General features: G+C 37.5%; 1 pseudogene; it reads right to left on the bottom strand.

The window, feature by feature from the left end:
- Positions 1–1,208: 1,208 nt before the first annotated feature.
- On the bottom strand, positions 1,209–27,246 carry LOC101423088 (eukaryotic translation initiation factor 3 subunit J-like; annotated as a pseudogene).
- Positions 27,247–27,446: the final 200 nt, after the last annotated feature.

The raw sequence follows: 27,446 nt of genomic DNA, 5'->3' as shown, positions 1-27,446 counted from the left end.
GGAAGGAAGGAAGGAAGGAAGGAAGGGAGGGAGGGAGGGAGGGAGGGAGGGAGAGAGGGAGGGAGGGAGGGAGGAAGGAAACATGTCATTAAAAATGGTAGGCTAATCTGTGGAATTGATATACCATAGTTTAATTAATTATTCCCAAAATGTTGGCATTTAGAATCTTGAAAATTATTATTTTGGCTATTAAGAATAATTCTGAAAAAAGTTTTCTTTCGACAGATTCCAAAAAGTGGTATTTGAGATTCAAAGAATATAAACATATTAAAGGTTATTGATATACATTGTTAAACTGGTTTCCAGAAATGTAGCCATTTACACTCCTACATGCAGAGAATACAGATTTGTCTTGGCACTCCATGACTGCCATCAAATGCTACCATGTTTGCTAATTTGGTAGATAAAAATTCAGCTTTACTTTTTATTTACCTTTTGGTTAGCCATTTGTGTTCTCTCTTTCCCTCTCTCCCTCCCTTCCTTTCTTAATTTTCCTCTTTTCTTCCCCTTTTCTCCCTTCCTATTTCCTTCTCCTTTTCTTCCTTCCTTCCTAGAATTCAAATCTTTTGCCTATAAACTTGTCAAATATTGTTGTTTACATAAATTTCCCCTCCAACTTCCTGTCACACTTAATTTTTATATTTATTAACATTATATATTTTAACATGGTTATGTAGTAAAATCCATGTTACATTTCTTTAGAGTTCCTAACATTGCTTTTAAATTGAGAAAGTTTCTTTGTCATTTAGAAATCAGATAAATATTAACCTCTCTTTTTTTATTATTTATGGTTTGATTTATGACTTGTTACCTTCATTATATTTTAAGATCCTAAACATTAATTTTTAATATTTAATACATGCTTGTTGAAAAAGTTCAAAAACAGAGATACATAATGTAGAAAGTAAAAGAAGTCTATCCCTTAGAGACAACCACTGCTGACAATAAAATTTTTTTTAGTTTTTTAAATTGAGGTATACTTTACAAAAATCATATGGTTAGATTTTAGGTGCACAGTGTGATGAGTTTTGACAAAATAGATATACATATATAACCACTGTCCAATCAAGATATAAAATATTTCTGTACCCCAGAAAGTTTCCTCCTCCCCTTTTCCAGCTGATCCCCATTCCCCCTCAAGGCAACCAACAACTGTTCTAATTTCAGTCTCTATAGTTTATATTTGACTCTTCTTGAACTTCATATAAATGGAATCATAAGTAATGTAATAACAGAGAGTTTACCTTCTTCAGTTTCAAAGTTGGAGGGTTTTGGTGATTTAATTTTTAAGTATCAATCTGGTAGTGGCTTTCAGTTACAGTATCTTCACACTGAGATAAGCAGTCTTCTCACAATGTATTTTTAATTTTTTAAATTTTTAATTAAAAAAAAATTTTTTTATATTTATTTCTCTCCCCTTCCCCCTCCCCCAGTTGTCTGTTCTCTGTGTCTATTTGCTGCATGTTCTTCTTTGTCCACTTTTGTTGTTGTCAGCGGCACGGGAATCTGTCTTTCTTTTCGTTGCGTCATCTTGCTGCATCAACTCTCCATGTGTGTGGCACCATTCTTGGGCAGGCTGCACTTTGTTTTGCACTGGGCGGCTCTCCTTACAGGGCACACTCCTTGAGCGTGGGGCTCCCCTACACGGGGGACACCTTGCATGGCACGGCACTCCTTGCGCACTTCAGCACTGCATGTGGGCCAGCTTCACCACACGGGTCAGGAGGCACGGGGTTTGAACCACGGACCTCCCCTGTGGTAGACAGATGTTCTGTCTGCTGAGCCAAATCTGCTTCCCTTCACAATGTATTTTTAATATCCTCAAACTCAACTCTCAGGCAAAGCAACTTTAATACTACGTGCACACCACATGCCCTTGCTGCAAACTGCTTTTCTTGACAAGTTATGAAGTAGTTCAAGGAGGTATGGTTAAGGTTTACTACTGAATGGTGCTGGTAAATACTACACAATTTTCTGTCATGTTGTGACCTGTTTCCAATTTAGTGACTGCTGCTATAGAATCAGATAGCAACAATGGCAATAGTATTAAGATTTTTTTTTTTTAACGATGATTTAGTAGCAACTGAAGTTCCCAATTTTAACCCCTTGGCAGCAAGATCCAAGTTTCCTCATTCACACATTAGCACCTAAATGCCAAAGGGTTAAATAACCAGCACAAACATACTGCACTCTGATTGTAGCATTTGGCAGAACTGAAAGGAAAGGAAGTTATGCTACATGTTGAAGGGATTGTGGGCAACAGAAGGACACCAGAAGAAGATAAAATGTCATGTGAAGTCTTCATTGTCTTGTACATATCCACCATCATATGCACCATAGTCTGCCAGATTGTCTTTCATGGTAGCCTTTAATCCCCTCCAGGAACCACATCTCTCTTCTTTTTGGCTTTGGTTTGCTTTTCTTGCTTCTGTTTTTCACTGCACAGCATGGTCAATGAATTAGTAATCTTTTTTAAGTCTGCAAATTCCAATGAAATACACACATCTTGAGCTAAGGTGTCCAAAAGAACTGGCATAATATAGTGACTTTTCATATTGTGTAATTTTATCTTTTAGTAACTTTCCAAATGCTGGGAAATCATCTCTTGAAGATGGGTTCATAGCATCTATTCCATAGACTACTATTAACACTAAAAGTTTCCTTTGCTAATTCAAGGTCTTACTCTTCCTGCAACTTCTTTAGCTGCACTTTATCTGCTAATTGTTCTTCTGATATTGGAGTTTTAGGTTCTTTGGGCCCTTCTAAACTTTTTTTTTAAATTCCCCACCCCCCTTTGCAGCATTTTGCTTGCTGTCTGTTCTCTGCGTCCATTTGTTGCACATTCTTCTGCGTGTGTTTGTTTTTTGTTTTGTTTTTTTTTTGCTTATCTCCCTTTTTGTTGCATCACCTTGCTGAGTCAGCTCTCCATGGCCCTTGCGAGCCAGCGGCACTATCTGGCACCCAGACCGGCAGCTCTCTGCAGCATGCAGGCGAGCCTGCCTTCACAAGGAGGTCCCAGGACACAACCCAGGGCCTCCCATATGGTAGATGGGAGCCTAACTGATTGAACCACAGCCGCTTCCCTTCTAACCTCTTTTTAATTTCTTCTTGCCTTTTCTTCTGCTCTGTTCTTTCTCTTTGAGCTTCTCTATTTTTTCCTTCTCTAAAACTTTTACTGGTTTTACTTCTGCTTCCTCTTTTTCTTCATCATTGTGGTCATCCCAGTTATCCTCGACATCCTCATCCTCCTCGCCTTCCCAGTGGTCCCCACCAGTGGTGCCTCCACCCCCCCACCTTCCACATAGGGTCCTCCACAGAGAATGTGTCCTTGTCCAGGGAGTCAGAGTCCCCCACTGCCCTTGCTGCTGCCACCTCAGTCCAGGTGTGAGCAGTGGATGCCCTTCTTGTATCACTTACACCCTAACTCCCCATACTGGACCGTCCGTACACAGGCACCCTCCTCATCCAACTCAGGCTCTAACTCCCCATGTTGGGCTATCTCAGGAATAGATTCTCTCTGCTCTTCCTGCTCAGGTGCTAACATCTCACACCAGCCTGTCCCTTGTGTTGACACTCATCTTGCCCTCTCATACTCTTATATGCCATGTTGGACCTCTTCTCTGGCGTGGTTGCCCCCCTCACCCTGCTAGAGCTCTGACTCTCCATACCAGGCAGTTTCCCACATGGATGTCCTCCTCAACCTGCTTGGGCTCCAATACCCCATTCTGGGCTGATGTCCTCCCCAACCTTACTAGAATGCCCCTCTTACCCTATTCAGGCTCTGACACCCATGCCAGGATTTCTCACTGTGGGCATGCTTTCCTCTCCAAGCTGACTGATACCCTGTTCTCACTCACCATTTCTGCCCCTGCCTCACCAAAGCCCCATCATGTGGCTCCTACCTTGCTTTGCTCAACATAGTGGCTTTAGGACTGAATTGTTTGGGAAGGAAATGGAAGAGAAGGGGGAGTGAGAATGAATGAGGGAAAAGAGTAGAACTATTATCATTCCTCTAAATGTGAGCTATTCTATGACCTAATATCTCATTACAGATTTTTGTTTGTTTGTTTGTTTTTTGATGTGGGGGCACTGGGGACTGAACCTGTCACCTTGCATGTGGAGAGCCACAGCTCAGCCACTGAGCCACATTGGCTTCCCTGGGTTGGTTTTTCATTTGTTTTGCTTATTGGTTGATTTTGTTGTTTCTGGAGGTACCAGGAACAAAATCTAGGCCCTCCCTGGTGGGAAGCTGGAGCGCAACTGCTTGAGCCACATCTGCTCCCTCATTATGTTTTTAAGTTGCATATCCCTGATGACTAATAATGTAGAGCAACTTTTATGGGCTTATTGGCCATTCGTACATCTTTTGTCAAGTGTCTTCTTGAGTTTTTTTGCCCATTTATAAAGCTATTTTTCTTTGTCTTATTAATTTGTAGGAGTTCTCCAGAGTCCTCCATATAGTCTGCATCCAGTTGCTTTTTAAATATATGTACTGAAAATGTTTTCAGCCATTCAGTGGCTTGCCTTTTTATTTATATTTTATTTTTATTTTTCTAATGGCATTAGTGAGCAGAAATTTCTACTTTTTTATGAAGTTCATTATATGTTTTAAATTTAAATTTTACTCCTACTTTTTGTGTCTCTCCTAAGAAATATTTGCCTACCCCAAATTCATGAAGATATTCTCCTGCATTTTCTTTTAAAAGCCTTAAAGGTTTGGAATTTATGTTTAGGTCTATGAACCATCTCAAATTAATTTTTGTGTATGCTGCGATGTAGCAACTAAAGTTATTTTTTCCATACAGAGATAGCCATTTGATCAATACAATTTGTTGAAAAAGTTCTTCATTATCTGATGAATGACCTTAGATCTTTTGTCAAAGAAACAAAAACAAATAAGTGGATTTATTTTTGGACTCTATTCTGTTTCATTGATCTATAGTCTATCAACACACCAATGCTTAACTCTACTTGTTTCCTGTAGCATTGTAATTTGTAAAATCAGGTGGTATAATCCTGCAACTTTGTCCTTCTTTTTCAAGATGGTTTCTGCTAGGGCCTTTGAATTTCCATATACATTTTAGAATCAAGTTGTTGATTTATTTTTTTTTTAATGCTGCCATAACATTGGGGAAAACTGTCACCTTGCCATCAAGTTTTCTATTTCATGAACATTATATACCTCCATTTATTTGAGTCTTTGCTAAATTTTCTCACAATTTTTTGTAGTTTACAGTGTAAAAGTCTTGCAGATCTTTCATCAAATTTATTTCCAATTATTTTACGTTTTTGAATGCTACATAAGTAGAATTCCTTAAAATCCAATTGTTTATTGCTAGCATTTACAAATATAGTTGATTTTTTGTGTATTGGCCTTGTATCCTGTGGTTAAATTCATTTTTTGTTCTAGTACTTTTTCATGGATTATTTAAGATTTTCAGTGTAAACAATCATGTTTCTTGCAAGTAAAGACAGTTTTTACTTCATCCTTCCTGATCTGTGTAACTCTTTATTTCTTTTATCTCACTGGTTAAGACTTCCAATCCAATGTTGAATAGAAATGATGATAGCAAGCGACTTTATCTTTTCCCTGATATTGGAAATATTCATTATTTTACCACTAAATATGATGCTAGAAGTAGGATTTTCTTAAATGCCCATTATCAGACTGAGGAAGTCCCCTTCCATCTCTAATATATTTTATGAACTAATGTTTAATTATGAATGAATATTCACTTTTATCAAATGCTTTTTCTGCATCTATTGAGATGATGATATGTATTTTCTCCTTTACTCTATGATTGTAACAAATTACATTGATTGCTTTTTCTAATGTTAAATTGCCCTTGCCAACCTGGAAGAAATTCCATTTGCTATATTTTGTTTAGGATTATTTTTCCTATGTTCATGAAAGATATGTAATTTTTCTTTCTTGTAATTTTCTTGTCAGGTTTTTTTTTTTTTTTTAAAGATTTATTTATTTATTTAATTCCCCCCCTCTCCCCGGTTGTCTGTTCTCTGTGTCTATTTGCTGCGTCTTGTTTCTTTGTCCGCTTCTGCTGTCGTCAGCTGCACGGGAAGTGTGGGCAGCGCCATTCCTGGGCAGCTGCACTCTCCCCCTTGCTGGGCGGCTCTCCTTACTGGCGTGGGGCTCCCCTACGCGCGGGGACACCCCTGCGTGGCGCGGCACTCCCTGCGTGCATCAGCACCGCGCATGGGCCAGCTCCACACGGGTCAGGGAGGCCTGGGGTTTGAACCGCGGACCTCCCATGTGGTAGACGGACGCCCCAACCACTGGGCCAAGTCCGCTTCCCTGTTGTCAGGTTTTGACATCAGAATTATACTGATCCCATAAAATGCATTAGGAAATACTCACTTATCCTCTCTTTACAGAAAAAGCTTGTGTAAAATTGGTTCTTTTTCTTTGATAAAGACCTGATAGTATTACTAGTGAAGCCATCTGTCCTTGGAGTTTATCTTTTGATAAGGTTTATTACTACAGTTTCAATTTACTTATAAGATATAGGACTATCCAGATATCCAATTTTTCTTGATTCTGTTTTGATAAACTGCTTTTCAAGAAATCCATTCATTTATCTAAATAATCAAATTTCTTGGCATAAAGTCATGCATAGAATCATTTATTTCTCTTTTTAGTGTTTTTGGAATATCTAATTATCCCCTTTTTCTCATTCTTGATATTGACATTTGTTTTCACTGTTTTCTTATTCAATCTTGGTAGGTGTTTTAGTTTCCTAGCTGCTGAAACAAATATCATATAATAGGTTGGCTTAAACAGTGTAAATTTATGAGCTCACAGGTTTGGTTTTGTTTTTAAATTAGCAGTTCATGGATATATTTTTTAAAAGGTTTATTTATTTATTTCTCACCACACAGACCAGCTTGCCTTCACCAAGAGGCCCTGGGCATCGAACCCGGGACCTCCTATATGGTAGACAAGGGCCCAATTGCTTGAGCCACATCTGCTTCCCAAGCTCTACTCTTATTTTTATTATTTCCTTCTTTCTGCTTGCTTTGGGCTTTATTTGATGTACTTTTTCTCTAACTTCCTGCATTAGAAGTATAGATCATGGATTTTCCACTGTTCTTTTCTAATATATGCATTTAGATCTATAAATTTATTTCTGAATTCTGCTTTAGCTTCACCTCACTAGCTTTGATATGTTGTATAACAATGAACACAAGCTATTTTATATTTTCCATTGTAAATATTCTTTGACCCCTGGAGTATTTTTTATTTTGTCCTTTCATCTCTAAATATTTTGAGATTTTAAAGTTATATTTCTATTTTTGAGTTTTAACTTGATTCTATGCTCATCAGAACCATATACTGTATGCTTTTAATCCTTTGAAATTTGTTGAGACTTGCTTTATGGACTTTAGTACTTTTATTTGATAAATGTTACATGTATACTTGAAAAGAAGGAGTATTCTGCATTTTTTGGGTATAGTATTCTATTTTTTTTTTAAGATTTATTTATTTCTCTCCCCTCCCCACCCACCCCAGTTGTCTGTTCTCTGTGTCTATTTGCTGAGTCTTCTTTGTCCTCTTCTGTTGTTGTCAGCGGCACAGGAATCGGGTTTCTTTTTGTTGCATCATCTTGTGTCAGCTCTCGGTGTGTGCAGCACCATTCCGGGCAGGCTGCACTTTCCTTCGTGCTGGGCGGCTCTCCTTACGGGGCGCACTCCTTGCGCGTGGGGCTCCCCTACGTGGCTCGGCACTCCTTGCGCGCATCAGCACTGCGCATGGGTCAGCTCCACATGGGTCAAGGAGACCCGAGGCTTGAACCGTGGACCTCCCATGTGGTAGACGGATGCCCTAACCACTGGGCCAAGTCTGCCCCCAGTATAGTATTCTATAAATACTAATTAGGTAAAATTGGTTGTTAGTGTTGTTTAAATACTTTAATTTAATGGTCTGATTGTTTTATGTTTCTAATTAATTGGAAAAGCTGAGTTGAAATCTCCAAATATGATTGTGAATTTGTGTCTCATTTTATTCTGTAAATGGCTGCTTGAAGTATTTTGGACTTATGTTCTAAGGTTCATCCAATTTTAGCATTGTTGTTGTTTTCTGTTGAATTGATCTTTTGATTGATATGGAATTTCATTCTTAGTTTCAAATAATAACTCTTAGCCTGGAAGTTTACTTTGTCTTCTATTAATACAGTCATATAAGCTTTCTTGGGTTAGTTGTTTGCATGACATATCTGATCCATCCTTTTACACTAAACTTATCTGAGTTTTAATATTTTGGTGTGTTTCTAGTACACAGCATATGATTAGGTCTTTTTTTAAAAAATCTAAAAATCTGTTTTCACATTGAGTTTTCAGTTCATTTACATGTACTAAAATTATGGAATAATTAAGTTGGGTTTAAATATTGCTATTTGTTTTCTATTTTTACCATTCTATTCTATTTCTTCCTCTCTTTTTGAATTCTTTTTAAATTTTTTTTAATTAGAGAAGTTGTAGGTATACCGAAAAAGAATGCATAAAGTATAGATTTCCCATATAACACCCTATTATTAATACCTTGCATTAGTGTGGTACATTTGTTACAATTAATGCAAAAAATATTTTTATAGTTGTACAATTATCTACAGTCCATTGTTTACAACAGAGTCCACCATTTGTGTTGTACAGTCCTATGTTTTTAAAATTTTTATTCTAGTAACCTAAAATTTCCCTCTAATTATATTAACATATATAATTCAGTGCTGTTACTTATGTTCACGACGTGCTACTATTACCATCATTCATTACCAAAACTTTACAGTCAACTCAAATAGAAACTCTATACAATTTAAGCATAAGGAAAATGTTCATCTTCACTGGTCGTCATGGCAATGCAAATCAACACTACAATGAGATACCATCTTACACTTGACTGGCAAAAACTCAAGACTGATAATTCAGTGTTAAAGAGAACGTGGATCCACAGGCTCTCATACGTGGATCCACAGGCTCTCATACACCTTACCACTGTGAATATAAATTGGTACAATCACTTTAGAAAATGGCCAATTCCCTTAGGTGGTTTGCATGATTGACTTCTTCCCATCATTCAGATTCAATTGTGAGGCCTTGACTCTCCTACTTACTTTATTATAGCACTGCTATAGCAATTACCCTGCTTGTTTACTTATCCATTCTCATCTCTCTCCCAACTACAAATGCAAATTCTAGAGAAGGGACCTTGTCTAATTGGTTCCTCATGGGACATAGAATAGAACATAAAAGAGGTGCTCAATAAATAACTGGAAATGAATGCACATTTCTTGAATGTGAAGTTGATCATCTTTTCATTACTGTAGCTCTCCTGTGAATTGTATGATCATATTCTTTGCCTATTTTTCAACTATCATATCTTCCTCTTATTAGTTTGTAAGAGCTCTTCACATATTATACATATTTACCCTATGTCCATTTTATGGCTTGTTAATATTTTCTTTCAGTTTGTCATTTCCTTTTAGGTTCTTTTTTGTTATACAGACATTTAAAATTTTTATGTAGTCAAACATGTCAGTCTTTTCAATTATTGGGTTTTAGGTCATTCTCAGGAATGCCATCCTACCCAACATTACAGATATTCTCCTTTACCTTCTTCCAGAATTTTTGTATTCTTTATTTTTAAGTCATTAATTATTTTCAAATTTTGTGCATAGTAGTAGGTAGAGACCTAATATTCTTTTTGCTTCTTTCAAATATTCCAACACCCATTTACTAAATAGATCACCTTTTCCCAAGGTGTTAAAAAGATTTCTATTGTAACCATGATTGCATAATTTCATTTTTAAATATTTGCTTGCAGGGTTTTTTTTCCATATTAGAGAATTTGTAGGTTTAAAGAACAACCATGCATAAATATTGGATTTCCATATACCGCCCCACCACCAACACCTTGCATTGGTGTGGAACATTTGTTACAATGGATGTCAGCATATTGTTATGATTGTACTATTAATTAAAGTCCATGGCTTAACTTAGGATTCACTGTTTCTGTAGTGTAGTTCAATGATTTCTTAAAAAATTTTATTCTGTTACCATATACACGATCTAACATTTCCCCGCTTAATCATATGCAGGTATATATTTCAGTGCTGTTAATTGTGTTCACAATGTTGTGCTACCATCACCACCACTGATTGCCAAAACATTTCCACCCTTCCAGATAGGTACCCTTACATTTTAAGCCTTAACTTCTCATTCCCTATCCCCAACCCATTGTCTGGTACTTATATTCTAGATTTTGACTCTATGAGTTTGTTTATTTGAATTATTTCATATCAGTGAGAACATACAATATTTGTCCTTTGTGTCTGGCTTATTTCATTCCACATGATGTCTTCAAGGTTCATCCAATTAATTAATTAATGCACACTTGGTTGCTTCCATTTTTTGGCAATTATGTATAATGCGGCTATGAACATTAATGTGCATGTATTCTTTTTATTAATCAAGTATTTTCTAATTCCATTATGTCAGTTTTGTTTTTCCTTTTACTATTACACTTTTAGCAGTTAATCCTAGACATTACAAAATGCATTTTTAACTAATTACTGTGTACCTGTATGCCACAAGAAATGCAAGAATCTTACAAAAGTTTATCTCCAGTCTATGGCCATACCACCCTGAACATGTCGGATCTTATCTGATCTTGGAAGCTAAGCAGGATTGGGCCTGGTTAGATGGGAGACTAAAGTTTATCTCCACTTACTCCCCATAATTTTTTTTCTTATTGTTTATATATATTTATCCCCTACCTATGTTATAACACTCACAAATACTTGCTATGATTGTTGCTTTTTTTTTTAAGATTTATTTTATTTATTTATTCCTACCCCCCAGTCCTGTTGTTTGTGCCCACTGTGTACTGTGTCTACTCATCTTCTCTTTAGGATGCACTGGGAACCAAACCTGGCACCTCTTATGTGGTAGAGAGGCACTCAGTTACTTAAGCCACCTCTGCTCCCTGCTTTGTGTTTCTCTCTTTTTCCTTTTAGTGTCTCTTGTTGCATCATCTTCTTGCGTCAGGTTGCTGCACCAGCCCATTGTGCCAACTCACTGTCTTGCTTGTCTTCCCCAGGAGGCACCAAGAACCAAACCCAGGATCTCACATGTGGTAGGCAGGAGCTCAATCACTTGAGCCACATCTGCTTCTCTGTTGTCTTCATAATCAACAGTAACTTATATTTACCCATTGTGATGATCTGGTATGATTGTTCTTCACACTGAATAATTTCCTTGGGATTTCTTATTATGTTAGTCTGTTGAGGATTCAATCCACCAGCTGTTATTTGTCTGAGTTTTTTTTTTTTTTCCATTTTCATATATGAAATTTTGTTTTTGTTTTTGGTATAGAGTTCTAGGTTGGCAACATTTTTTTTTCTTTCAGCATTTTAAAGATGTTATTCCATTGTATTCCATCTTCCATAAATTTTGTTAAGAAATCTACTGTCATCTTTATTGATTTTCCTTTCAAGATATGGTATCTTTTTTCTCTATGTTTAAGATTTTCTTTTTATCTAGGTTTTCAGAAATTTGAAAGTGATGTGCTTGGGTAGGTTATTCTATCATCCTGGTTGGGGCTTGTAAGGCTTATTGAGTCTATAAGCTTTATCATTCATTAGATTAGGAAAATTCTCAGCCAACACTTCTTCAAATATTACTTATGTACTACACTTTCTCTCCCTTTTTTTCTTTTACACAAATCAATTTTATTGATACATATTAATAAAGCATAGAATTCATTCAAAGTGTACAATCAATAGCACAAACAATAGTTGTGTATTTATCACTTCAATCACCATTAGCATTTTCATTATTTCCATAATAATAAAAATAATAAACAAAAGTCAGAAAAGAAAATTCACCACCTCTCAATCTCTCTCTGTTTCCCCTATTGCACATAGCTCCTATTTCTGGCCATCCCTGCACATTTATTTATTTATTTATTAAGCAGTTTCATTGACATATATTTACATACTATATGATTTATCTAAATTGAATAATCAATGGCTTTTAGTATAATCACAATGTTGTGCATTCATATCACAAAAAATTTTAGAATTATTTCATTACTCCAAAAAAACAACTCCACGTACCTTGGCATGCCTTCCCTAGCCCTACATAATCACTAATCAAATTTCATTTTTACAAACTGATCTATGTACACATTTTATATAAATGGAGTCATATAATATGTTACACAATGTATTTAGTTTGCAGTAATGCAATCATACAGTATTTATCCTTTTGTGTCTGGCTTGCTTTGCTCAACATAATGTCCTCCAGGTTCATCCATGTTGTCATATGCTTTATGACTTCATTTCTCCTTACTGCTGCATAATATTCCATCATGGGAATATAACATAGTTTGTTTATCCATTCATTGATTGATGGGCACATGGGTTGTTTACAACTTTTGCAATCACAAATAACAGTTATGAATGTAGGTGTGGAGATATCTATTTTTGTCACTGCTGTCAGTTCTTCTTGGTATATATGCAGTAGTGGTATTGCAGGGTCACGTGGCAAATCTATATTCAGCTTCTTTAGGAACTGCCAAACAGTCCTCCATGGTTTATCATATTGTTCAAGTTCTCTGTTTCCTTTTTGATTTTCTGTCTAGTTGCTCTATCTTATGATGTGCATGGTGTGTTGAAGTCACCAATGATTCTTGTAGAGATGTCTATTTTCAGTTTTGTCAGAGTTTGTTTCATGTATTTTGGGGCACCCTGGTTAGGTGCATAGATGTTTATGACTGTTATGTCTTTCTGGTGGATTGTCCCTTTTATTAATATATATTGGCCTTCTGTATCTCTTATAAGGATTTTGCATTTACAATCTGTTTTGTCCCATATTAATATATCTACCCTGCTCTTTTTTGGTTACTATTTGCATGGAATTGCTTTTCCAACCTTTTACTTTGAGCTGGTTTGTATCCCTGGGTCTAAATTGAGTCTCTTGTAAGCAGCATATGGATGGCTCATGTTTTTTTAATCCATTCTGTCAGCCTGTATCTTTTGATTGGGGAGTTTAATCCATTCACATTCAATGATATTTCTGTAAATGCATTATTTGCTTCCACCATTTTATTCTTTGGTTTTCATATGTCACATCTTATTTTCATCTGTCTTTGGTTATCCTTACTGCTGTTCTTTCTTATATTCTCTCCTCCAAGCCTTTCTCTCCTGTCTTTTTCTTTTAGGCTCTAAGGCTTCTTTAATATTTCCTGCAATGGTGGATTCTTTAGTTTCTGTTTGTTTGTGAAAACTAAATGAACTCCTTTAGTTTCTGTTTGTTTGTGAATATTTTATACTCACCTTCATATTTGAAGGACAGTTTTGCCTGATAAAGAATTCTTGGCTGGGGAAGAGGACTTGGCCCAATGGATAGGATGTCCGCCTACCACATGGGAGGTCTGCGGTTCAAACCCTGGGCCTCCTTGACCCGTGTGGAGCTGGCCCATGCACAGTGCTGATGTGTGCAAGGAGTGCATGCCACGCAGGGGTGTCCCCAACGTACGGGAGCCCCACGCGCAAGGAGTGTGCCCCAGAAGGAGAGCTGCCCAGCGTGAAAGAAAATGCAGCCTGCCCAAGAATGGCGCTGCACACACAGAGAGATGACACAAGATGATGCAACAAAAAGAAACACAGATTTCTGGTGCCACTGATAAGGATAGAAGTGGCCACTGAAGAACACACAGCGAGTGGACACAGAGACCAGACAACTGGGAGGATGGGCGGAGAGAAATAAATAAAAAATAAATCTTGAAAAAAAAAAGAATTCTTGGCTGGCAGTTTTTCTCTTTCAGTATCCTAATTGTATCACACCACTGTCTTCGTGTGTGCATGGTTTCTGATGGGAAATCCATGCTAAGTCTTAATGAACATCCCTTTTATGTGATGGTTTACTTTTCCCTTGCTGCTCTTAGAATTTTCTCTTTATCTTTAACCCCTGCTCAATTTTTTTTCCATTTTCTCTCTTAAATTTCAGCTGTTCTGTCTTCAGTATCATGTATCCTTTCTTCTATCATTTCAAGTCTGCTGTTGTATGCCTTTAACATGTTTTTATTGTGTCTTTCATTCCAATGATCTCTGTTACTTTTCTATTCAGGATTTCAATTCTTTGTGTTCAATGGCTTCTAGATGTCATTATCTCTTTAACCATATTGTCTTTCAACTCATTAATTTTATTTTGGAAAATTTGTGTGCATCTCATTAATTAGTTCTCTCAAATCCTGCATCTCTTCTGAGGCTTTGATATATTCCTTTCCTTGGGCCATATCTTCCATTTTTCTTAGTATGACTTGCAATTTTATGCTGATGTCTAGTCCTCTCATTAGGATGGTAATTTACTCAGGTGCGCAACTTCTCTTTTGTAGGGCTTTATTCATGGGAGGCTGCGTGTTACTGCTGCTCTTTGATTCTTGATTCAACCTGGATTATTAGGATTGTCCCTGTCAGTTGCTCAAAATTGGGCTCTGGAACCAGTAATGGGTTGCAGATGTTTTCTAGGGCCTTGGGGAGGAAGGCAATTAAGGCTGGAAAAAGCCTCTCTTATTTTTAATTTTTTCACATGCACTTCTTTATTCTACTAGCAGATGATGATCTTTGGCAGCCCTCTCAGTTCAAAGCCTGGTTGGAGTGTGCTTGCTGCCACACTGATCAATGTGATAGAGGTTCCTCCTTGGAGGCTAAAAGCCTTGTAATTAAAACTTTCTCAGAGACAGTTCTCCAGCCTTCTATGTCAGCCCCCTCCCTTTTTCTGGGAAGGGAATAATTCCACTCCCTCTGTGTCCTCAACAACCAGGCACAGTTAGTAGAGAAGGAGATTGGCAGGGTCATATCTCTTTAGCCCCTTGCCAGCTTCCAAGGCAAACCATGGTGTGGTCCCACTTGGCCTGGAAGGGCTCATGGGACAGAAGACTAAATCTGTGGGTCAAAGGCTGTGACCCTACCTCTCTCCTTTCCTGGGGAGGTGCACCCTCAACAATCAGCCCTAACTAGAAGAGAAGGAGATTGTGAGGGTTGGATCTCTCCAGGCCCATGCCATCTCCCAAGGCAAACAATGGTGTGGTCCCACAAGGCCTGGAAGGGCTGGTGGAACTCAAGAGACCAAATTTGTGGATCAAAAGCTGCCTTAGGCTGTGTCCCTCTCTCTCCCCTTTTCTGGGGCAGTGCATCCCTGGAGCTCCTTTTGTTTATAGCTTGCTCAGAGGCTTGAGAATTCTAAAGTGTCTGTAGTGTGGGGGATGATGCTGGCAGTAGCAGCTGCTTTCATCTCACAGTTTTCCTGTCATTGTGATTTCCCTCCTTGGTCCCTCTTTCCTCTAGGCAGTGTCTGACCTTTGCCTGGTGTCCTAAACCCTAGAAGATCTTTTTCCAGGTCATTTCAACATGTCTTTTAGCTATTTTTCTGGCAGAGAAGAGAGTCCTGTGTCTTTCTAGTCTGCCATCTTCCCAGAAGTCTTTCCTTTCCTTTTGTGAGACTACAATTACATGTATATTAGACCCTCTGTGCCTCTTATTTCTCTCATACTTTGTTCTTTATATATATATATATATTTTTTCTTTTTTCCTTCCATGCTTCAATTTAAATATTTTTTATTATCTTTGATTGCAGACTGGTACTAGAATAATTCAATTTTTGAAATTCAGACATTATAGCTTGCATTTCTAGAATACTGATTCTATTTATTTTTAAAGATTTATTTATTTATTTAATTCCCCCCTCCCCTCCCCCGGTTGTCTGTTCTCTGTGTCTATTTGCTGCGTCTTGTTTCTTTGTCCGCTTCTGTTGTCGTCAGCGGCACGGGAAGTGTGGGCGGCGCCATTCCTGGGCAGGCTGCACTTTCTTTCGCGCTGGGCAGCTCTCCTTACGGGGCGCACTCCTTGCATGTGGGGCTCCCCTACGCCGGGGACACCCCTGTGTGTCAGGGCACTCCTTGTGCGCATCAGCACTGCACATGGGCCAGCTCCACACAGGTCAAGGAGGCACAGGGTTTGAACCGCGAACCTCCCATGTGGTAGACGGACGCCCTAACCACTGGGCCAAGTCCGTTTCCCTGATTTTATTTTTTTTCATAGGTTTAAATCCTCTGTTGAAGTATTCTATCTTTTCATCCATCTTTTCCTCTCAGTTCTTTGACATAATACATTTTTTTTTTTTTTTTTTAGGTACTGGGGCTGGGATTTGAACCTGAGACCTTGTATGTGGGAAGCCAGTGCCCAATCACTGAACCACATTGGCTCCCCTGAGTTGTTTTTTTTCTTTTGTTTTTCTTTTTTTTTTTAGGAGGCACTAGGGACCGAACCTGGGACCTCCCACATGGGAAGCATACTCAACTGCTTGAACCACATCCACTTCCCTAATTATGGTTATTTGAAGTTCTTGTCTGATAGCTCCAATATCTGCATCATCTCTTATTGTTTTATAATAATGGTGATTGGTCATTAATTTTTTTTTTTTTTTGCATGTCCAGTGATTCTTTTTGGATGCTGGTTAGCGGTTAACACAGTGAAGAAGTTTTAGATTATGTTACATTCTTCTAAATGTTGAATCTTGTTCTGCCAACAAGTCTAATTTGAGCTCTTACTCCTTTTGTGTAGCACTACTAGGCCATGATTCTTGATCCTTGGGTGTAGCCTTTCTGGGGTTTCCACTAAGTGCCTAAGCATTTATGACATTTTCTCCATTCTGCTTGCCCAAACTTCTCATGTCTCCCCATTATTGTGTAACCTCTGAGACCTCTGTTCAACTCTCAGCCTTTGAGCAACTGTTTTCTACTAGGAATCCTAGTATAACCACATCTTAACAGTTGGTCAAGTACCTGAGGGGGATTTTTGTGCAATTTTTGAGAGTTCCTTCTCTGTTGCTTCCTCTGTAAGGAACCCTACCTTCTAAACCTAGCCGTGTTAGCAGTCCTGAACTCAATTTCTGTTTCCTTTGCTCACAGACACACCACTCTCTGCTTGGGTTCTATATCCCTGTGCAGTGATGAAAGTGAGGCTCATCTCATGTGCTTCCCTCTTCCGAAGCATAACAATCCTCCCCGGGTTGCTGTACAGAGCCTGCAAATTGTTGTTTTCTCTCATTTGTCTAGCTTTTATAATTGCTTAGAGCAGGATGGTAAATTCAATGCCAATTAGTCAATCAAGTCAGAACTGGAAGTGGATTTAATTTTTAAAAGTACTGAATTTAAGGAACCAATGTTTTTCTCATCTCCAGCTGCAGTGCAAGGCCAAACATAAGGAGCCTTTACCAAATGCTCTCACTCAAATACAGACTTCAAATTGAATGTCCTATGTTTTTATAGGATCTTATATTTTCATGCCTCCCATTAAACATTTAATAGTTTACAGAAAACACACTTAGGCTAATCTTTGCTAAACTTTCATATAATTGGAGTAAAGCTAAAATAGTTTACATATTAATTATCATACTTATAAACCATAACAAAAAATAGATTTCTTAGATCAAAGATGGAACATGGAAGTGAAAGTACTTAGATTTCCTTGAATTGTTTACGTATTTAATAGTGAAATACATACGTTTTGTTATCCCATTTCTTCTTGCTTTCAGATGAATGCAAAATCTAAAGGAATAAAAGTTGCATACCTTAACTTAAACTGGTGAAGAGACAAAATTAGAGTTAGGGAGCTCTGTAATTCTCATCTTTCCTACAAATTGCCTTTCAAGACAATTCAACTCCTGGGAAGGAGCCTAAAATAAAAGACAAGGCAATTTCTGGGTAGGAGTCTAAAATAAAACTTTCATAGTAGGAAAGCTTTGTGTTATGGTCATAGAAACTAGAATTTATTTTTGTTTCCCTCATGTTGGAAAGAATAAAGTTACTTAGCAATCCCAATTTCCCAAATACCCCTATTGTTATTTACTTGTCATTAAAGATTAAAATTATTTAAATGTTTCAAAGGGACTTTTAAAAGTAGGGTACCTACTATGTTCAAAGCATTTATTTAGTTATTAAATATATATGGAATATTGAATGTTCAATGGAGAGTTAAAAATGACTCAAACACATGTTCTTCAAGAGAGGGATAAATAAAGTATATGGAAGAAAGTGGTCATTTGCAAACTTTTCATAGTGTTATGAAAATTCAAGGAGACGAAAGATCTTATTTGTTTGGGTAGGTAGAATGGATCATAAAATATTTCATGGAAGCATCAAATTTGGTCTTAAATTTTGGATAGGATTTTGACTGGTAGGGGAAAAAAGGAGAGGGTATGCAAGGTGGAAGAATCAGAAAGTCAAAGACAGAAAAGAAAAGAGAATAGCAGAGGGTCTAATTTGCCTGGACATTAGAAATAAGACTGAAAGTTACCGTGGGGTCTCTTCGATGGAAACTGAAATGCCAGGTGGAGAGCGCAGACGACAGGAAACCAGAGAAGTTGCTGCTGGTTGGAGGAGCACTGTGACTGGGGCTGTGCTATGGAAACAAGTCCTTTGGCCATGAGAGGACACTGGGACCTCAGGGCAAGGATTGGTGCATAGAAGAGATTCCAATTATCAGAGGAGAAAAATTAGCACAAAGTAGTGAATTTTCGTAAAATTAAATTTATTTAATGTGAAGGACTATCCTATATCCTGTAGTTGGGTCCTCCCTACATTACCATATTTAAAATAGTCTACAGAGAAGTAAATGATAGTTTTAAGAATGTTTTTATCTGGCAAAATTACAAGTTGGCTATCTTATGTTAGTCCTCAAAACACTTTTTTTGAAATGTTATTGGTTTGAAAACCAGAAGCCTGGGAAAGTGGTATAAAGAGTTAATTAAGGCATGGGAAAGATTGGAGCTGGTGCAAGCACTCTTGGAGTAAAGTGGTGGAAGTGGAGAAGAAGGAGGAAAAGATATTTGGGAAAACCTAGAGGATGAACCAACCATTTGGCTATAGTCAATAGAAAGGACAATTCTGACGTGCCATAAATAAAAACAGGGGTCCAGAAGATGATGGTAGCTTTGTAGAGGCAGTTTAGACAGAGGCTGGCAGGGAAGATTATTTTGGTTTGGGAAATGTGTGAATGTTCCTACGGGAAAGCTGTTTGGGAAGGTCCAATGGTCATAAGAAGGACCATCTGGAGCTCAGGATGGGACTCCTTTAGTGCTAAGAGACCACAGAGATTTATTTGCCATCTACTATGAGCCAAGCACTAAGTTTGGGTGAAAGATACATTTCTATTTATCTTCTATAGACTTCCTTATAGCCATCTTTTCTTCATTAATAAATTGTTATTTAATATATTTTTCATCCTTTTTAATGGTGCCTTCTACAAACATGTAATTCAAAAATATATTACAAATATAGCAGAAATATTCAAAATTTACAGTTGGTCCACAGGACCATAAAGGAAAAGAAAACTAAGATTGAAAAAAAAGTATTAGTGTATTAGTACAGGTTATGCTACAGTAACAAACAAACCCAACTGTGTAATGGCACATCAAAGTAAAAGTTTCTATATTGGTCACAGTTTATATCTCGACGCACAGTTGAACAGGTTGGTGAACAGCTCTTCTTAGGGATCCAGACTGAGGGACGTTCCAACCTTATGAACACATGGCTTCTCAGGTTACTGTGTCACCTCCATCTTAGCAAGCATTGGAGATTTCAGGCCTTGAAGAGGCAAACATCACTCCCACTCACATTCCACTGGTTAGACCTCATTGACATGGTCCCATTTAACTACAAGGGCAGTTGGGAAGCATAGTCAAGCTTTGTGTCCAGGAAGAAGAAATGGATTTTGTTGAACAATTTGCATTAAATCATTTGAGAAAAAGTTAAATTCTAATAAACACAATGCTTGGTCACAAAGAACATTTTGTGTATCAATTACCAGAATCTTTACCACTGCTTCTCTGGAAAGAAGTTATTGCCATTTCATTTAACAGTTAAACCATGCTTTAATGGCAGTAAGAATAAAACAAGCAACAGCTGAATTCCTATAACATTGTTCAGTGTCTTTGCAAGGGTATCATTTGCTTTTTCCACCTGAAAAGCAATCTAAGCGAATTGACCTGAAATAATGGGGGTCAAGAGGAAAGAGGACAATATCCGAGTATTACCACCTTTTCTTAAAGCAGATCCTCTACAGACCTTCCTCTTTGTTCCTAGAAATATGGGTCTCTTTGATGTGTTTGTGGTTTTTGCATTTCTTTGCCATCAGCAATTTTTTCTTTAAAACTGTCCTTAAAGTGAGTGCTTCCTGCTATGGACTTCTACTTAGCCTGTGACCACTTGCCTATTTCCAATAAACTTTTACTACATATCTCATACCCTTCATTTTAGTTCTGCACTTGAGCCTGAACGTGTGTTCAAAGTAGCAGAAACCCACTAACAGTAACCCGTCATTACTCAAGCTCTTGTATCACTTGGTATCTAAAGATCTCTGCATTTAGTTATGAAATATAAAATGTAGATTATTCCTGTCTTTATCTTATCCCTCAGGACTAAATTCCTTCTAATTTAAAATCAAACACCTCTACTGGGGATCCTCCTCTCAAAGCTCTGCTTCACTGAGGTCAACAATGTCTTGTTCCTTCTGGCCTAGGATTTGGAAAGGGAAGCTTTTTAAAGGAAATTAAGGATTCAGATATTAGCTTTGCTTTAGGTTGATCTTAAATATACGTGATGCAATCGCTACCAGGTAAGTAGTAGGGAACAGGAGAGGAGTTAAGCTGAAGATAAGTCTGATCATTAGGAAATCAATCTTCACAATATTTCTTAAAGAGAACTACAATGGATTTTTGTTTTTTATTACCTAGTATCAGAACACTCTTTATTTGGGCAGAAACCTAAAATAGGTAGGAGGCAGGGTCACATATCCAACCGTGAAAGTTGAAGAGAGCAGATGATTTTTTTCCCTGACAGCTGGGGCATCTGCAAATGCTTCTTTCTGCTCAGGGCTTTGAACCTTAAACCAAGAAATGCAGAATCCTGAAAGATTATTCGCAGCAATCATAGAATGCAGATTCCACAGCATAGAGATGACTTCCAAGATATGGGGTCCTTTGTAGACTATGCTGAAGTATCATCATGGCTCTGTTCTAGACAGCCCAGCTTCTCCATTTCCGGTTCATTTCCCGGGCCTCTGTCTTCTTTGGGTTTTCTTGTATTGGTCAGGGTAAGTTTCTGATGTCTACAACCAAGAATTCTGACTAGCACAAACATCCATAATAACATCTACACCTATATTTTTCATTAAAATTGTTTTGCTTATTTCAAAAATTAAATATTAACTGAGAAAATTTTTTAAAAATTAGAGAAAAAGAAAAAACACTAACCCTATCACTCAGAGAAACCTCCCCCCACACCCCTTTTTTCTTCCCTCCCTTTTTTTCTTTCTTTATTATAAAAAGTGCTATGATACATTTTTGCACACTTCTATTCTGAATTTGCCTGCTAGTCTGCCTTCTCTATGACATGGCTTCTCCACATGAACAAAGGCATAATAAATTGGTCCACCCTAGTGAAAAGTATTTGTCACACTTAAGTTGCTTTAGCCTATACATGTAGAAATAATAAAATTCTCACATATTAGACAGATATAAAATGATTTCAGATATACTTTTCGATCAGAACATCAGTCCATTAGAGTAAAACATGTGTTTTGGATAAATGTGCTCAAGCACCTAACGTGGCTTTTTCATTTGGTCATGCTCAAATGAATTAAAAAATTTTGTAGTCACATTACTAAGATTCAGAATTTCTACAGAAATTTAGGGTAGAGGTATATACTACTTTCCTGAAAGGACCTGCTATTTCAATTAGAAATACATTTTAAAAACTTACTAATTATTATATGGGTATGTCAGTGGTTGAAAGGCAAAGTGTAAAGTGATGTATATTATTAGAAGGAAAGTTAAAAAACGTAACATGGGACTGTATAGCATAGTAAAACTTCGTGTGAAATACAAGTAATACTGCATATATGAATGCTTGTCTTTGAAATTAAACAAACGTAAGTTAATATTACAAGATGTTAATATTAGGCCAAAAATACCCCCAAAAAAACACATACATATTATGGTAAATGAAAGACACCTGACACAAAGTACTACATATTGTATGATTCCAATTATATAAAATGTAAACATAAGTCAATTTATAAAGATGGAATTAGATTTGTGGTTATGTAGGGTGGGGGAAGAATAGAGTGATTGAGAGGTGACTGCTAAGGGATGTGGAGTTTTTCTTTTTGGAGTAACAAAATTGTTCTAAAATTTTTTGTGGTGATGAATGCATACTATGATTATACTAAAATCCACTGATTGTACACTTTGGATAGATGGTATGGCATGTGAATATATCTCAATAAAACTGCTTTAAAAGTAAAAAAAAAAATAAAAATAATAGGGTGATATATGCGAAAAATACACCTACTACAAACATTGACTATAGGTAACAGTAATATCTGAATATTCTTTCATTAACTGTAACAAAGGTAACACACCAATGGTAAGTGTCAATAATAGGGAGGTATAAGGGATATGGAGTGCTTCATTTTGGAACAATGGAAATATTCTAAAATCAATTGTGGTGATAAATGCACAACTCTGAATATACTGAGAGCCACTGATCGTACACTTTGGATAGATAGTATGGTGTGTGAATATATATCTCTCTCTCAATAAAACTGCTTTTTAAAAAAACTTACGAATCTCTCAGAATGCATTAAATTTATTTCTAATTTAAGAAGAGTTGAAGAATATATTTAAAAATAGATAATTTCTTATAGGTACGAATAGTAACTGCCATAACTAAGTAGATAATCTGAGACGACAATTTTCTATGCATGCTTATAATTAGAAATACTACTTGCAAATGGTAAATATATTAAAAGTTCTTAGAAAGTCTGTTCTCTACCCCTTATCTTATTAATAGATTTTAGTATTATTTTCTTCATAGAGGTAAACTTCAACCCCACATGGATTAAAACAAATTAGCAGACGCTAAATGAATTGCATTTCTATTTTTCAATCTAGATTGCCTTTAGTCAGTCTTTTTCTACGGCTTCTTATTTCATTATTTGTTTTTAGGATATTTACATTTTTCCTTTATAACCACATTGTAGTACTAAAAATGAGAGTTTATACCTAACCCTGGTTTTCTTTCTGGTAAGTAACAAACAAATTTTCTTCTTATTGCTAACCCCAAACTATACTTAAACATATTTAAGAAACTTTCACAAAATTTCTAGTGATTATTAAACAAGCATGGAGGTTTAAGTTTTTTCAAAATAAACCATCTTTAAGCTCCTTTTAAGATTTTTTACTATTTACTTTTTAAATCACATACAACATAATGACTGTTTTCATGTAACAGAGTTCTTTGTCCATAACCAACTCCTTGATAGTCATTATTTGATTATGTTTTAAGTACTATCTAATGGTTTACTAAGCAAAAGAAAAAATAAGAATAGTAAACATAGCTCAACTTTTGAGATCTAGGGTCTCAATATTCCTTTGCTACTCAAATAAAAATGCAGGAGACTTCACATTTGTTACCATGGATTTCAAAAGAATAATCTACACTTCTAAAGGCTATTTATATAGAAAGACAAAAGAAAACATAATTAAGCTGGAGTCTTTCCATATCATTGTCTTTGGAGTCCAAGCAGTAGAACCATGATATAAGTGAAGAGTACTACGGCCAGGTTCCAATGTATGTGATTCAAGATAGAACAAAAAGTTGAACTGAGAATGCATTGCCTTGACTCATGAAAAGGATGCTAAGCAGAGGATGCCTGTGTTTATAGAAACCAAAGAATGGCAAATGAGGTAAAATGGCAGCAACAATGATGTGGATATTTATAAAATAGTACTTTCTAACACATCTCAAGAGAGGCTAAGACACCTATCCCTCATACTTCTTGGAGAACAAAATAAGCTTCTCATTTGCTTGAAATGTTACTTTTTGGAAAACTGTCTGGAAGGCAAGAAGATATCTTTTCCTACTTGAAGACCATTTTTCTTCCTAGGAGCTCAACCTAAACTGTATCTCATTTAATTCAGTGTGAAGCAAACCCAGTTTCAGAGCTTACAGATTCTGTTATCTTTCATAAACTCATTCCTGCCATAGAATCACTTTGCAGTTAGGAACTCAACCTGTTCCCACTCCATATCAAAATTAGTTGAGGTTTCAGTGGGATAACTCAGTGAGAATTAAGGCATCAAGGTCTCTCACAACTAATGTGATTCAAAAAACCTAAATCAAGCAAACCAAAAAAAACATTAAGTTCACCAAGTAGAGCATCCTTGGCAACCCAAACTGAACAAGGTCTGTAAAGCCCACATATTATCTTTTCCCCAGAAATGCAAGAGCTATTACCACCTTTCCATCTCTTACTACATCTTCTGATATGCAGAGCCATCCAGAGCATTTATTTACTACTATAATATGCATTAAAATATAATTTTAAGAAACAACCCTGTAAAAAGGAGTGTTAAGAGGAAATAATTTTGGACATTTGATCAAGTACCACAGGGCAAATGGCTCAGTTTACCTGTGCTATATCTATTTTTAAAAAACATTTTTGAAAAATTTTATTGTGGTCATATATATATGTATATATATGTATATATATATATACACACACACACACAGAGAAGTTTAACATTTTAGCTGGTACATTTATGATGGATTTCTATCATCACCATCCTTTACCAAAATCAAACTTAATATTCTTTTGATATTTAAAAAATCAAGCTCATATTAAAATTTCCTTAGAAATAAATTACCAACATTAAGTTCTATTTGTTGGGGGAGGGGAGGGGAGGCATATTGGAATCCCCTATATTTTTAATGTAACATTTTGTACTCTAAAGATTCTTTAAAATAAATAAATAAAAATTTGTTTTAAAAGTTCAATTTGTAAAAGTGAGAGGCAATCTTCTTTTTTAAAATGTTAGAAAACTGGGATGAAAAAATGTTAAATATTTTTAACAGGATTGACATCCAGGGAAGCCTATTCTCTCTGTTTTATAACACTAATACAACAGCTATTATTAAAATGTGTTAAAAGTCAAAATGCTTCTAAACACAACTATGCTACATTTAATATTTTGATTTAGTGGTCAGAACATAATTTTTCCAATTCTAAACTCTACTCCTCAGCTCCCGAGATGGGCTCATATTTTTTGTTCATGTACACATTTTTAATGGTTTAAGCTTCCAAGCCATCTTCTCCAGTGTATGAACTCTAAAGTGAGTTATTTGCTTCTGTTTAGAAGAACTGGCTAAAGTCTACCTCTACATGTGATTGGTAGGTTTTTAGGGATTCCTCTTCTGCAAAGGCACAGCTGATATCACACTGCAGGTGGTGTGGACTTTTGTGGTTAAAATTTTAAATGGAGTATGAACATTTACCATCAAAGAGGATGTAAAACTTCACAGCTCCTATGTTAACATAGATTCTACATACCAAATTGATTCAATGTTTGTGATGGAGTTTTTCAGAGTTCTTGTGAAACAACCTTAAATACCAAATCCAGAAATAACAACTGATAGAGTGGCAAAGAGAAGTAGTCTGGGGGTCACTCCTTATGTTTTAAACAGAAGCCAAAACCACTAAAAAAGAATGAACTCCAAACACATAAATAGCCTTCCATAAGATTAAGAAAATTGAAGATGACAGAGATGTCACCTAAGTCAGCAAGTTAAAAATATTACTACTTAAACCAGATGGATGAAATAATGGCTTTCAGTTTTTAGTTTGCATTCCTCAGCTACTCAAACTGTAAATATTATCACTTTAATTCCACTTATTTTTCTATTTGAAAGGATTTACAGAGTAAAATGCTTACTTTCAGGACTTTACCTTTGCAATCCACCAGGTTACAATAATAAAGTTACTAAGATTTCTTCCCCAGTCTAAGCTTATAGAAATGTGCTTTTTATTTACATTCTGTCACTTTTTATATCCTCCTAAACCTTATAGCTCAAGAATGAAACTGTATGGGTGTTATGCAACAATATTTCAAATTTGCAACATACCTACTTGTTTATCTCTCCCTTGAATCCATGTCCCTGAAAAATAAGCACAACTTATCAAAAAGAAAAGTTCTGTGTGGGATGTGTGGGGAAGTGTGTAGACACGTAGAAACGGAGACACTACAAAACAGTTGTGTGGAAGGGTAAGACTAATTTAAAGTAAAGATGAGGGTGTCTTCTGTATCTGTTCTTCTTTACAACGATCCCTATTTATTAATAGCCATCGGTAGCCAACTTAGTACCCGACAGGCCCCTACGCCTGGTCATAGAGTTGATAACTCGGTGGGAATTACGGCTTAAAAGGCGCCCCCACCCCCCCAACAACCAATGTGATTTTTAAAAATCCAAATCAAGCAAACCAAAAAACCTCGAGAAAGTGCTCCAAGTACAGCCTCCTTGGCAACCCAGATCGAACCAAATGACTCAGGTGGACGATTTTCTTGAACTAGGTCTGTACCGTTTCTTGAACAAGGTCTACAAAGCCCATGTATTACCTTTATCTCAGAAATCCAGGAGTTATTAGAATCCTTTTCCACATTTTAATATTCTATACATATATCAAGTTATCCCAAATCCAGTCTTCATTCATTTATTGCCTAAACAAGATCCGGAGTGCCTCTTGATGATCAGCCCTCCCAAGCTGACCGTATGTGACCGCAAAATGAAAAGCCTCTCTGTGGAGAGGGGTCGAGACCAGCGCATTAAGTAATCCGAAGGTGGAAGCATCTTGCTTTTTTTAACTTATTTATTCGAAGGGCTGCGGTGGCCACTGCCGGAGGGGAAGGGGCTCAAGAGGATGGACTGCAGCCAGCAGGTAGGCGGCCGCGGCAGAAGACCAGAGGTTGCGGGGAGCCACGCTCCTCCGGCTCAGCCGCCGGACCCAGAAAATGAGCGGCCCCTCCCCCTCTGCACCCTTGACCCCTCCCCCCCCCCCCCCCCCCGGCCCTTTTCCGCCCGCCTGCTGGCGGACCCCAGACCTCGAGCCGCCAGTCACCTTCCGCGATCCCGTCAGGGGGCGCGGGTAGGCCCTAGGCGGCCCAGCAAAGCCCTCGGCCCGGTAGAGACCCCGACCCTACCCCTCCGGCCGCGCCCCTCCCCCTCAAATAACGCACCTGCGGCCCCGCCCCCGGCCAAACGCTGAGGCGGCGGCGGGCTGGCCAGGCCGGGGGGCTCGGCCCTTGGGGCACAGTCACTTTCCCTTCCCCCGCCATTCCGCCCACCCCCCTCGTTCAGCCACCGAGCAGCCGCCGCGCTCCTCAGCCGCCCCGAAATCTAAAGGGGTCCGTCTCGGGCACCACAACCAAATGGCTGAACCTCCCTGGCCGGCTGCGCAGCCCGCGCATTGGTCCCTTCCCCCCCCGCCGCCGCCACCATTGGCTGTTGCCCGGAGACCCTTGGCGGGGATTGGCTC

This window comes from Dasypus novemcinctus, chromosome 3 (genome assembly GCF_030445035.2).
Source record: "Dasypus novemcinctus isolate mDasNov1 chromosome 3, mDasNov1.1.hap2, whole genome shotgun sequence".
Lineage (NCBI taxonomy): Eukaryota > Metazoa > Chordata > Mammalia > Cingulata > Dasypodidae > Dasypus > Dasypus novemcinctus.
This window is presented reverse-complemented; position numbering and strand designations above follow the sequence as displayed.